This window comes from Equus przewalskii, chromosome 24 (genome assembly GCF_037783145.1).
Source record: "Equus przewalskii isolate Varuska chromosome 24, EquPr2, whole genome shotgun sequence".
Classification (NCBI taxonomy): domain Eukaryota; kingdom Metazoa; phylum Chordata; class Mammalia; order Perissodactyla; family Equidae; genus Equus; species Equus przewalskii.
The window spans coordinates 16,940,960-16,954,894 of record NC_091854.1 but is presented as its reverse complement, the minus strand read 5'-3'; the positions used below and the strand labels follow the sequence as shown (position 1 = coordinate 16,954,894).

At 32.8% G+C, this 13,935-nt stretch overlaps 1 protein-coding gene across 17 annotated transcripts in view; it reads left to right on the top strand.

The window, feature by feature from the left end:
- The window catches only part of ADGRL2 (adhesion G protein-coupled receptor L2), a 594,788-nt gene that overhangs the window by 368,278 nt on the left and 212,575 nt on the right, over nucleotides 1-13,935 (top strand). For all 17 annotated transcript variants that reach the window (XM_070592496.1, XM_070592478.1, XM_070592481.1 and 14 more), the window contains one exon: nucleotides 7,905-7,946. The gene's annotated coding sequence lies outside the window, so the exon portion shown is untranslated. The remainder of the gene's footprint in view (nucleotides 1-7,904; nucleotides 7,947-13,935) is intronic.

Here is a 13,935-nt window from a genome sequence, read left to right as displayed (position 1 = left end):
AAACAAAATATGAAAGTGTATAATTTCAGAAATTATGACATTGCAATATCAAATTTGTCAATTTAGAATTTAAATATTAAAATTTTAGATTAGAATAAAGCTTTTGTAGTGGAATAAAGAGATATATTCTACTTGTATTTGATTGCTAGTTTAGTTGGTCAATCAAGTAATAATTTTGATCATATCCGGTACTTAAGATAGCTGGAAGGTTGTCATTATTACTCCTATTACTAGCAAGGGATCACAGAGGTTGACTATCTTTCTCTAAAGGTAAAAAAAGTTTAAAGCAAACTATCTTTCCAATATGTCTTTCCTGTCTTGGGGAATACTCCATTCTTTTGTGGAATTAAGTTGTGGTATGAGGAGTTTGGAGTGTGGCTGGAGAGTTGAGGAGTATGGGGGCCTCAGGTTATCTGAGATTTCCTGGCCTTTCATTGGAAAGGTTTTGCCTCATGTCTAAGTGTCTGCTGTGGCAAGTTCCTCCTAATGAGGCATTGTGGCATCCTGATAGAAGCCAAGAAATAATAATCAGCCTTCTTGGACTTCATAGACTCTTTCTTAATTTGTGAGAAAATTAACTTTTCACAAATACTATGATTTGAAGAAATTTATGACGTTCATTTAAGAAAACACTCAGAATTCCACATCACTTAGGACAACTTAGGCTAAGGTCAGCAACCCAATGGAGAGGGTTTAAAATACAGTTCGCCAGCTCTACAGCTAAGGAAACATAGACAAATTATTTAATCTCTTTGTGCCTCGTTTTCTTCATATGTAAAATGAGACTAAAATAACACCCAAATCATAGGATTATTATGAGCATTAAATGAGACAACACAAGAAGATTGCTTAAAGTGCTACCTGGGACATAGTCTACACTGACTAATTCTCAGCCACTCTTATAATTGTTGGAGCTCGAGGAACAAAGACAAAGCTATCAAGCAAAAGTAGAAATCTGTGATTCTTGGAACACATTTTGGTTGAGCATTTTCTGAATAAGTATATTTATTGGTATGGACCCAACACCACATTAGGACATGCAAGAGCTCTTTTTTTTTATCTGTAAAAATGGGGACGATAATAACAGTATTCCTCACAGCATGGTTATAAAGATTTAATTATGAAACTTAGCAATTTGCCTGGCACTACTAATAAGCACTCAAAAACACCAGTTGTACTACTATCGCTAATTATTATTATTATCATTATGATATAATAAGATCAGAGTTTGAGAGATACATGTGAGGGCATAATTACAATTTTATAGTATAAGAACAGAAGAGTTGACATTTGAAGTCTTTTTAAGAATGAATACAGTTTTTCCAGATGGAGAAGAGGGGAAGAGCATTCATGGATTCCCCATGTGTTTTACCTAAACTTGACCTGTTTTCAAAAAGCCAGTGGGCCCACAATTATTCCACCGAGAAAGTGCTTTTGAATTGACCATGTCCATACAAACTAATCAATCAATAGGTCATTGAGCACCAAACCTGTGAAATATGCAGATAAAGCGTAAGATAGCTTCTCAGCTGGTTTTTCTATATCCACATTCTCTCTTCTTTAGCACAATTTTCATGAGGTTGATGCACTAATTTTCCTAAATGCAGTTTTCATCATGCCACAACTGCCAGAGAACATAGAGTAGTTCTCAAATGCCTGCAGTATCAAGCCCTTATGACCCTGTCTAGCTTTAAGGATCCTCTACAGTCTTGCAATTCAGAGTTTAGCATCAGCACAAACAACACCTGGGAACTTTTTAGAAACAGATCATCTCACACCTCAATCCAAACCTACAAGAGCCTACAGTTTAACAAGATCCCCAGGTATGCAAATTAAAGTTTGGGAAACATTCCTTTACAATATCCATGAATCTAAACTAAACAAAATCACTAACCCATAAGAACCCATGGTTCCATCAAGAAGAATTAAATCCTTTCATTAATATCTTTTCATTCAAAGCAATCCCTTTGCTCGTGTTCTTAACTCCACTAGAAATACTTTATTTCCTTCCCACCTACTATCTAAATCACATGCACTTTTGAAGGCCCAGTGAAAAATCCCACATCTTCCCTCAAACTAAGACAATTTCAAGTCACACTAACCTTTCTGAATATTTCTTGAATTTAGGTCAATACCATTTCATTCCTCTTATTTATATTATTCATTCACTATTCGTTGAATACTCATTTTCTGAATGCTTATCGTTTACCAGGCACTGTTGCACTAGCCAAAATGCAAACAAAAATGCACTTTCCCTGCCCTCATTAAGCTCACAACCAGACAATAATGGTTCAGTAGAGACACCTTCATCTCCACAGGCAAGTGCAAGTGGGTAGATGCAGGGGTGCAGCACCATATTGGATAAAGCTATGCGATTTGTGCTTCTGTTTTGTTAAAACTACTTAAATGAAGGAAGTAATGTTGTTGAAATTGAAACCTTTTGTGGCATGAAATAGATTAAACATTTTAATTAACAGAGACAAGACAGAGATACTGTGCTTTGTTTCATGTTAAGTTTATAATCCTATAGATGATTGTAAGTTTTTTTATAGGCCAGTAATGTCTTTTTCATTCATTTAACAAATATCAGACTTTTAAAATAGCTCACATTTATCCTTTTCTGACTCCTTAAGTTTAGACATGGTAGGCACTAAATAAATACTTGTTGATTGAAGACAGTGTTTGATCTCAAGTTGGGGACTAGGTTTACACACATGGAACAATCATTGCACAAATGCGGCCCTTTCCTCCCACTGTTATTCATGACATAAGGAAACGTTCATGAATTTGCAATGACACTTTGGTTTACTAGTAGTGTCTTCTGGATCAAAAAGTTCCTCCAGGGTGCCATGGAAGTTTCTGTTTCTCTATAGCTAATGTTTGTGTTCACCAGAGACTATGTTGGAGCACAGCCAACCAAATGGAACTGGCTAGTAAAAGCTTTTGTGGGTGAGCATTTTGAAAACAAGTCTCAAGACCATTTGCCAGCAAAACCTCTGCAGGTGGAATTTTAAACAACATAAGTTAATGTAAAGGTCTAATTTGAAGAGGCCTGGAGGGGCAGGGGAGATAAAATACTTACTGAAGTATGTAACATCCCATATTCTTTGAAAGTAAAAATAAAAGTTAGCTTTTCTTGTTGCTGAAAACCACTTATCAGCTCTTTAGATAGAAACAGATGCTTCTGGAAGACAGCCACTCTTCAAAAGATCTTATGCTCCAAACAACAGCACTAGAGAACATTAAGGTTAGATACCATGCAAGACCTTTTGTGAGCCCCTTGCTTCCTTCAGTGTGATTTGAGAGTGGGATCACACAAGGAAACTTCAAAACCAAGCTAAGTAAAAAGACTATTTCCAGCTAACATAAACTAGAACTTTACAGGACCTGGTGTTACACAAAAGATACACATTACTTTGACTCAAGATCAGTAATTTCCTTATTTTTATAATCTTCAAATTGGTTACAACTTTCCTTTATCTTCTTCAGCCATCTTGCTGAAGATGAGCATTCCCACACGATGTGCAATTTTCTTTTCAACTTTTAATTTCTCTAGGTACAGAAGAAAAGCTCTGGATCTTTAATTGAGCAATTATTATTTCTTAAGTGAATATAGAGTTTGAGGATCATGCCAAAATCTTCCTTTCATCCAGAGAACAAGTCTAACATAGTCAGTGACATACGCCTTGTTTGGCACCACCCCAGCTTTAGGTAGAAGAGCCAAGTCAAGACTGAAAGGGGAACCCATTCTTCACCCCCAGTTACTCCCTGGCATCTACGAGGTTCTTGAAAGAATGCCAATTAGGACCAATTTACATGTCTCCTTGGAGGCTTTGGATAACTCTTCACTAAGAACTGTTTGTTTTTCTCATTTAGACCGTTTCTCCAGAGTAGGATTTGTAAACTGGCTGCTGAATATGCCGTTTGCAGATCATTGCAAGGTTTCCATACCAACATAAAGCTCTGGGAGTACTTGAAAAATTCATTGAGAAATGACTCATCTGAACTCCCAGATCTAAATTTGTGGAGTGGTTCCACCACATTTTCTACAATGTTGTCTAAGAATTCAAGCAACAGCAAAAAAGAGTTCATACGCAAACAGTTCATGGAATATGTCTAGACAAGGAACTTGCTGCTTCATAGCTTGTGCTATTGTTTAAGCAATTCTAATTGCTTTAAGTTTTTCTTTCTATAAAGCTGGAATCCACTTTTCTGGAACTTCTACCATTTGTCTTAGTTTTCTAAGACACTCATAGTCTCCTTTGCATAACAAGTCCTTCAAATATCCAAAGTTGGGTTCCATCTTTCCCCTCTTGTATAGGTTTCTGTTTTTAATTAAACTTCTCTTATTCCTTCAGCTACTCCTAAGGATATATGGCTTCCAAACGTCATCATTAATGAGAAGTTAGCTTTTTAATAACCACATTTTGAACATAGTCAGCTAGTAATCAGCTCAATTAAAGTTAAAAATATATGACTGTATTTTAAATAATCTTTTTTAATGTTTGATTAAGTTTTGATTGAATGCCATATTTAGTATTATGTAATACTGTAATACATAAGATGCAATCTAGAAATTGCTATTAACATGTCAGACTGTTAGACCCAGTTAAAGAAAACATCTTTTGGTTACCTCCAATAATGAAAATTTTACTAGACGCTACGAAGTGGGGACTGAAAAATCATGCTGAAATATTACTGTCAGCTATTGGTGTAAAATTTCTCACCAGAGAGCTATCACAACTTCAGGATAAAATGTTTGCTGTCTAAACACAAATTTTAGCAGCCACTAAAATTGTTAGGAAGACCTTAGATCACTTTGCTTCTTAATTACAATTTTTAAAAAAATTTATTACACAGTATCAAATTAAAATATAGTTACGATTTGCAAAATTCCAAACATTTATGAAAATATAATAAGCTAACACTTTAAATCAGACTTGGAGACAGTTTGAATATTCCTTATATGGCCACAAAAGTTTCTGGAGTCTTTTGCAAAATGCTCAAGTGGTGATTTATCCAACAATGTAGACGGTTGATATTCGCCCAAGTGACATCAACAATTTAATGCATCATGCTTTTACTTCTCATTAAAATTGCTGTATTCCTGAAGCTTAACCAAATTTTCTTCATGCTTGGCCCTCCATTTAAGTCTAATACTCTACAGTTTTCCTCCTATATCAGCTTTTGCTTTGTTTTCAATTATTTTCCCTCCTTCTCTTACCTGCTTTCAAGATATAGAGAAAGGCTCTTTGCTGTGCCAATTCAAAGTATATTCAGATAAAAAATAAATAATTCAATAGGCTTGTTGAGAAGGGTTGACATTTAAATGTTGGAGGTTGTTTCCTTTACTCATTGGCTCTCCTATTGAGGTCATGTGACCTATGATAGTAACTTGCTAGAGTGAGTTTCAAATTGGTGAAAAACTTCTAATAAAGGAATAGTGACAGAAATAGCCAAAAAAAAAAAAATCAATAAAGTAGGAAAGTCCACATGTATATTCTTATCAAGTCTTATACTTGTCCAATAGTTACAAGCCTCTCTGAAAATATTTATATGTGTAGGCGGAGGCAAGTTGCCTATTAAATTGTAGGAAGCATTATCAGATTCATCAGGACTTGGTTGTAAATTTGACTACACAGTTTTGGCTCATAGAGAAATGAGGAGGAAATATCTGATTAAAGTGTGCATTGCTGCTGAGGCAACTGAATGTTGCCATAGCAATTGAGATGAAATGTACAAGAAGTGAGATAATTAAATCTAACCCTTTAGTAGTTTTGACAGTCAATGCACTGCCAATAGGAAAAGTTATCCACAGTATTAAGATAAAACACATTCCTCATGGAAAGTCTCCTTACTAGTATTTTGTTGTTCCCTTTCTAAATACATTGCTTTAGGTGTCTAATTTGAATGTTCTCTTTTAATAATCAAATACAGTTTTGACCTTGGTCTGTAGCTGCCTAGAATTTCTGCTGGTTTATTGTATCATGGGAGCACATGTCTATAAAAATATCTAATTTTTTTCCTGTAGTTCTTTAAAAAAGTATACTAAAGCCAAAGCTGTCATATATGAGCTTGGAATTCAATAATATCTAGAACGTGCTGCCCTCTTCAGGAGCTGGTGCTTAAAAATACTTTTTTTTTTTAGCAGTTTAGAAACTATAAATACGAGTTATAGTATCAAAAGTTGTATTAATAATTCTTTAAGAATAAGCACCACATACAATAAAGTACTTTTAAGGTTAAAGCTTTTTCCATTAAAATCTTTCATCTAAAAATCAATAAATAGGGGCTGGCCTGGTGGTGCAGTGGTTAAGTTCACATGTTCCACTTCAGCAGCCTGGGGTTTGCCAGTTAGGATCCTGGGTGTAGAAGAAGATGGGCATGGACGTTAGCTCAGGGCCAGTCTTCCTCAGCAAAAAGAGGAGGATTGGTGACAGATGTTAGCTCAGGGCTAATCTTCCTCAAAAAAAAAAAAATCAATAAATAAAAAATTTAGATAAATTATTAATATTTATGATTAAATATAAAAAAGTTTCCTTAAAAGAAACTACATTCATGGGGAGAATTCCTGAATCATTGCAGAATTTTAGACTTCCATATTTACTACTCAAATGTTCTTCAGGAGTAAAAATGTTTAAAAAATAAGATATTCTCTATGTGAAAATCTAAGTAGTACACCCTTCAAATATTAACTTTATTCTCCAGTAAAAAGTCAGTACATTTTGTGAACATCAATATTTGTTGTTAGAAATTTTAGCTAGTTTTCATCTACAGAAACATTACCTTTCTTGGAAATAATGATTCCAAGTTACATTAACACATTATAGTTTTTAACACATTATAGTTTTTAACACATTATAGTTTTAACACATTATAGTTTTTATTCAAAATTACTTCATTCAAAAAATAAAGTTGAAGGGTCTGAAATGCAATTATCCAAAAATTCAAGCAAATCCCTTTTCTGCGTATGTTATATATTAAAATTTTCTTAGCCATCAACTCGTTTTAGCAGAGGGAGATGAACTCTGTGTTTTTCTCTGAATTAAGATTATGATACTTGAAAAAAAAATAAAGGAACAGAAAATGACCAAGACTTAATAACATTAATTATTGGGATATGAGAAAAGCATATTTTCTTACATCCTGACATGTTCCTTTATATTAGAAGTATTGACACTAAGAAAGGTTATTTTGTATTAAATTATTAAATGTGAAAGTAAATCTTAATTGAAAAATTTTAAAGAACACTACATTCAAGAACAAACACCTTTTCAAAATACAATTTTGTTCTAACTCTTATCATGTGATGCAATTAGAATCTTGTTTTTAATCAACAGAAAACAATAAGAAAATGTCTTTAATATCTTTTATTTCATGCAAAAAAAAGTAGGAGCTTGGATTCCTAATTTTGTTTCTCAACTTCTATATCAGATTTTCAGTTCAAGATTCCAAACAGGGAGTTTATTTACATAAAAATAGATGTAATGGTCACTAATATTGACTTCAAAAAAGTAGAATACCCCTCAATTTTCCTTCCCTTAAAGAGATTCAGGTATAGCTGTCTCGTCTGTATAGAAGAAAACTTCAACTGAGCTAAACGGGAGGAGGAAAAAAAAAATCTATTGACAATATTCTCTTAATCCTATAATATTTATTTGGGGAAAATAAAGTGTTTTATTCCTGACTTTGAAAGTACTTATCACAACACTTGCTTAATGCTCGGGTAAGTCTGTCCAAAGGCATGTAATACACGTTCAAGAATTCTTAGAACACTGATTTGTGTTTTCTGCAATAGATTTACCTCATTTTTGTTTTGCTGCTGATGCATTACATTTGGCAGTTAGGATCCCTGTGGATGGAGGTATAATAAATAATAATATTTCTTTTCTTTGCTTTTCCAGGGTATTTATGGCACAATGATAAATTTCATCTTTCCCAGAATGGTAAGTAAAGAGCTCTTTCTATATTTGATAGTACTGAACACAAACAAGAAAAGTGAATTGTTATAATAAAAATGGAATAACATTTGCTAAATACATTGAGTGATCTGATAATTATAAGGCAGCTTACACCCTTGAAATAAATGGATGCTGCATTCAAATTCTATAAGAATTCCAAAATACTCACCAAATAAGCTCCAGGCTCTTCAGAGGGAATAAAAGGTTTTTGCTTTCTCTGTTGGATTGTATTGAGCATAATGTATTCAACATTTTGTTTTCCGGGGTAATTTATTTTAAAAAAATACACCGATATAGAAATAAACGTGTTTTATATTCTATGAGCAGAAAGAAAAAACATATCTGTGATACATACTGAGAGCGGGTGAGTAAGAGTCCTTTGGAATTTTTACTGTTACATAAAAACATTGTAATTTATGTTTGACCAGGGCTTTTCAGCATCTGTGAACTTAAAAATGTTTGTTTTCTAAGAGCATATATCATAACTTCTCCTAGGCAAGCTAGCTACTGTACACTTCTGTTTAAATATATAGTTTTACTGTCTTTATGTTTTTATGACTTAAAAGGTAATATTTAATTTTAGTCTTAATCATAACCTCTCTACAATTCAAATAACAATAAAAATTAATCTTACTGAATAGAAGAGGTCAATGTAAAATGATATTTCTCAGCAAGTTATTACTGTCCCCTATGAAGTTTTTTTTTTTCTCCAGTGGTTCTTGGGTATTCCCTATAAGAAGAAGGAATTTCTCACTGTAGAAAAAAGTCACATTGAAATAAACCAGTCATCAAAAAGTGCTATGTTAAGTGAAACAACAGGGCACAAAATACATACACTATATGTTGTGTAAACGTGTGCTTGTGGATTGAGGGGAGTGAGAATGGAATCCTATTGTAGGCTGACAAAAGGGCCTCATAAAAGGTGCACAAAGCAATGGAAACACGAGTAGTTTAATAGCCTTCATTCCTTCTTCTTTTTCTGCATTTCCTATAATCAATATGTATTATTATTATAATCAGAAAAGCATGAATTGAATAATAGGTTGTTCAAAACAGTATATTGATTATTATTGAAATATGTATATATAAAATTGAAGAAATACTTGGTTGTGCCAATTGCAAAATCAAAATGATCTTATATGATTAAAAAAAAAATCCTTCTCCCTAATCCCAGAAGATTAGTTGGGTAAAAAAAATAAAACAATGAAGGATTTAGAGTAAGGATAAAGCTATTACTTTTATTAATTTTACTGCAATACAAAAGGACTCCTAGAATGCACACATATGTGTGAAAAAATAAACATTTTAAAACTAAAATAAAAAGATCTCCATCTTCACATTGGTTTTTAGTATATAAGATTTTGGTATTTTATGAACATTTTTTCAGAAGAAGAAAAGATCTAGCTAAGAAAAGGCTGAAATATGAAGGTAAAACTTTTAAAATAAACTCACACTTTAAGTTAGTAGATCAAACTACTCAATAATAACAGAAAACTTTAATGTAAAATCTGTGCACTTTATCCATCTACCCAACTGCCATCTTTGCAACTTCAATGTGCAGAATTATTTTGTGGGCCAAGATTAAAAGAAAATAAAGTGTAATAGACAACTAGGAAAATACAAAGAAATGTTAGCACAAGAATTGCTTTTAACCTAAAATATTGTTAATAAATCATTTATTCATAGTAAACATAACAAATAGCACAACGAATAGAATATTTTTGAAATTATTTCTTCTCAAGAGAAGTTTAGTATATGGTGAAAACTAGCATAAAAGTATAAATTGTAGTTATAGCTTGTGTGTCCAATAACTGTATCTGAAAATAGGTCAACAATTTTGGAAGAAGTCTAGGGGGGAAAAAAAGGTGCTCTTGCAAGCATCTAATACTGTTCACATTAATGCTTTCCAAATCCTCATTTCTATACCTCTTTCTCCCAGTTTACATAAAATTGTAACAAAATTGGTTCTCCGATTGTCTGGCTCACAAACCAGAAGGGATGCTATAAAAGCTGAGAGGGAGAGCGGGGAATGCGTTGAAAAGTTATGCTGTTCCCACCTGTTCACCAGCAGTAAGAATTGAGGTAGCAAAGACAAGCTGTATGGTTTGAAGTAAGATACATCAAATGCTTGGGTTTAAAATTCCTGATCTGTTAAATAGGGGGTTATACTGGAAGATTTTTGATAAAATCTAAATTCCTTTCAAGCCCTAGAATTTTGCAATAAAATGATATATCCTTAACTGACTCTACAGAACACAAGATAATATTGTGAGATTTGGAACTGTTAGAATGAAAAAGGTTTTAATACTTAAGAGGGTAAATTCCATTCATTTGCAAAATTCATTTATATTGAAAGTCTCACCCAAATTATATCAAGTAAATGAGAGATTATATATTGTGTATATTGATAATCTTTCCATTTTACTATTTTTAAAATGTACCTTAAAATATAACCTAAATTTTCTCACTTCGCTTTAAAGGAGATAATACTCTAAATGGTGTGTCAGAGAAAACCTAGCATTAGCCTTTCATAAAGACTAGGGAGACAAATTCTATTTGTGTATGGAAATGTATATTTCTAATAAATTTATTCTGTGAAGATGCTAATCTGATATATCAGGGAATCAAAATTTTTAATTCATAAGTTTCTTTTTTCAAAGTCACTCTGTAACATTTTTAGTACAACTAATATATAATGATACTCTAGAAAGAAAATAAACAAAAGTAACCTCTTGTCCCTAACTAAGATCAGGGTCAGTGTAACAAATTAGTAGATAAATAAAACATCTGCTCATTCCAACTATTTCTTTCTAATTTGTAAGAGTGCAAATTTAAGTAAGCAGCCACAGTTCTGAATTATGGCGTGAACTGAATTGAAATGTAAATATATATTTTGCTCACATGTATCTATTAAAACTGAACTTTAAAACAGAATAAATCTTCAGCATTACCAGGTTTTTCTAAAACTTGGATTAGAGATTAGAGATAAATAAAGCAAATTTCTCAATGTAATTAATCTGCACTTGAACAAACTAATTTTCCCTCATATTCCCAATTCCTGCTGTACTTAATGAACAAAGAATGGCTGCATATTCCTGTGAATAGTCACAGCGTTCGAATCTTCAATCAACAACAATTAAATGCACTTTATTTCTGAGAACACTAATAAAAACTTGTTACTTTATTTCATTAATGACAAAAGTTCTATATTGGAATTAATTATAGTCAATAGTCACTTTGCTATTTATCTTTTAAAATTCCACAACAGTTTCCAATGCATCAAATGTCAAATTTTAGGTCAGATGATAGTAATATTAAAGCATTGTTAATTGGCCAACAGCTTGATTACATTTAAGATTTTGAAAAAAGCAAAGATAAAAACAGTCCTCTCCTTTTCCTTCAATTAAAATTGCATGCAATTATTCCTGTAGATTACAGAGCTCTTATGGGACTTCCGGTTTCATACAACTTTTTGGTTCATTTCACAAGAATAATATTCATCCTAATTAGCAAAAAACAATTGATGGGCTTTTTTTTTTTTTTTTTTTTTTTTTAAAGATTTTATTTTTTCCTTTTTCTCCCCAAAGCCCCCCGGTACACAGTTGTGTATTCTTCGTTGTCGGTTCTTCTAGTTGTGGCATGTGGGACGCTGCCTCAGCGTGGTCTGATGAGCAGTGCCATGTCCGCGCCCAGGATTCGAACCAACGAAACACTGGGCCGCCTGCAGCAGAGCGCGCGAACTTAACCACTCGGCCACGGGGCCAGCCCCTGATGGGCTTTTTACAAAAGGGACTTCACTCTGCACTGATTACTGACACTAGTCTATCCTGTTTTTAAAAATAAAAAGCTCTCAGCGACAATCTTCCTCAAGCAAAAAGAGGAAGATTGGCAATAGACGTTAGCCCAGAGCCAATCTTCCTCACTCACACACAAGAAAATAAATACATTAATTAATTAATTAAAAGTAAAAATTTTAAAAAAGTTCAGCTTTGAAAGCAGTTAATTGAATATGTTACCTGTTAGCCATTGGTTTTGAAGACAATCTTTCTTGATGAGTGGTTAATCCATTTTAGTTTTACCCTCCAAACTTTCTAAGCAATGTCCTAAGTTGGCTTCTGAAATGATTTATTACCGCTTTATATCAGTTCAAATATACAAATCAAAATTATTAAATAAATAAAAAGACATTTATTGTGTTATTGAGTTGTTTAACACAGCTTACAAGGTTAAAATAGTACTTCTTTTTAAAAATGCTTTTTAATATTTAGTAGCTAAAAAATAAAAGTTCTCATACACAATAAGAAATAACAATTCATGAATCCCTGAGTCACTTGTGATCTTTCAAGTTCTCTGTGTACCCTTCTACAATTCCTTAGCCCTTTCTTCAACCAGAGCTAAACATTATCCTGAATTTTCTGCATCCCTTGCTTTTCCATGAGGTAATTTTACCTCATGTATTTGCATCACTAAACATATTATTTTATGTTTACATGTTTCCAATAATATGTAAATAAAAATGCATGCATTTGTGACTTTTCCATTAAACATTAAGTTCTTGAGTTTCAATCATTTGCAGCACATAACTATAATTCATTAGATTACACTGTTGTATAGTATTCTGTTGTATGACATTAATTTACTTGTCATTAAGGTTGATGGATATTTGGGTTGCTTCCAGTTTCTTGTTTCTGTTTTTCACTATTACACATAGTGCTGCTATAAATGTTCTTGAACATGTATAAGTAGATACGTAAAAAAATTTCTCTTGGGCAAGAGTTCTTAACCTGGACTGATTTTTAGCCCCAGGGAATATTTGTCAGTGTGTGGAAATATTTTTGGTTGTCATAACTTGGGGGATGCTGCTTGTTTCTAATAGGTAGAGGCCAGAGATGCTCTAAACATCCTATGAGGCACAGGACAGCCCCCACAACAGAGAATTACCAGATCTACAATGCAAATAGTGCAAAGTTCAGAAACTCTGCTTTATCATATATGTTTGAAAATGAAATTGCTGAGTCATAGGGTATGGAAAATTTCAAAGTCATTAGATAATTCCTAACTGTTGTATAAAGTATTAATTTTACACTTCTACGAGGAGTGTAAAGATAAATGTCCCAATAGTTCTGCATTCCTATTAGCACTTAATATTGTCAGATACTTTAAAATTTGTTATCAATTTTGTAAATGTGAAATAAAAACTCATAGTTTCAATTTTCAATTCCTTGATTACTAATGAGATTGTGCATCTTTTCTCATTTTACTGACAACTAGTGTTTTCTATTCTATGAGGTACCAATTCTTTTTAACCAATTTTTAAAAATTGAATTGTAGGCAATATCTATACTAATCCATTGTTCTTTATCTGTGTCATAAATGTCTTTTTCCAGTTGGTGGGTTATCTTTTCACTTCTTTTATGTGCCCTTTTAAGAACACAGCCCTTAATCTTAATGCAGTTAAGCTTAGCAAACTTTCCAGTTTTGCTTATATCTTAAATTTCCTACTTAAGAAATCTTACCCTTTATCTTCCAAGTGTTTTAACATTCTGGTTTTTATATTAAGTCTTTAATCCATTTGAAATTTCTGTATACAGTGTAAGGTAAAAATAAATTTTAAAAACTAGAAACTGTAGTCTTAGCACCATGTATGGAATAGCTGACACTTTCCCCACTGATCTTTAAAGCTACCCTTTTCATGAATCAAGTTTCCATATATTTATGGTCTAATTTTTGGCTCTCTGTTTTATTCTCTTGGTCAATTTGTCTATCCCTTCACCAATCTTACACTGCTAAAATTATTATAGTTTTATAGTAACTTTAAAAGTTCCTCTATTTTTTCTTCTTCAACAGTATTTTGTCTCCCGGGGCCCTTTTCTCTTCCACATAAGCCTTGGAAAAAGCTTGTCACTGCCCCCTCCTACACACACGCAAAACTTGATTGAAATTTGTTGGAGTCTACAAGTCAATCTGAAGGGAA